The sequence below is a fragment of the Octopus bimaculoides genome, chromosome 20, assembly GCF_001194135.2.
Source record: "Octopus bimaculoides isolate UCB-OBI-ISO-001 chromosome 20, ASM119413v2, whole genome shotgun sequence".
In the NCBI taxonomy this organism is placed as follows: Eukaryota; Metazoa; Mollusca; class Cephalopoda; order Octopoda; family Octopodidae; genus Octopus; species Octopus bimaculoides.
Genome location: NC_069000.1, coordinates 16099506 through 16099863, shown reverse-complemented (window position 1 = coordinate 16099863; position 358 = coordinate 16099506). Strand labels below are relative to the sequence as shown.

Sequence of the window (358 nt, the reverse complement as noted above, 5' to 3'; positions counted from 1 at the left end):
GTGAAACCCGGCCGGCGGATTTCCAAGATATAACGCCCCCTGCCGCCAGATCATCGCAGATCTTCCTACATGTTTAGCAGGTGGAAGAAGGCAGTCTGGGTCAAATGCTTCTTTTGGCTGTCTGCACACGTATACTCGAACGGTGGTCAGAAATAAGATAAAGGATGACTCAACCGAGAATGTAACATTCTTCCACTGCTCTAGGGAACAATTCTGTAGGTTTTTTTTTTACTCCACTCTAAACGCCGTGCAACATTTGCTTTTGAAAGTAGTAATTTTCTGATTGCAGCCCTACCGTGAAATCTGACTTTGTCCCGACGAACAGTGTTTGTGGAAACTGGGTTCTCGAGGTGGTCAT

General features: G+C 46.1%; 3 protein-coding genes across 8 annotated transcripts in view; 1 reads left to right on the top strand and 2 right to left on the bottom strand.

The window, feature by feature from the left end:
- Positions 1-358, top strand: part of LOC128250265 (uncharacterized) — a 119166-nt gene that overhangs the window by 45335 nt on the left and 73473 nt on the right. The gene's annotated exons all lie outside the window — the stretch shown is intronic.
- Positions 1-358, bottom strand: part of LOC128250269 (uncharacterized) — an 84635-nt gene that overhangs the window by 45856 nt on the left and 38421 nt on the right. The gene's annotated exons all lie outside the window — the stretch shown is intronic.
- The window catches only part of LOC128250267 (uncharacterized), an 80442-nt gene that overhangs the window by 78730 nt on the left and 1354 nt on the right, over positions 1-358 (bottom strand). The gene's annotated exons all lie outside the window — the stretch shown is intronic.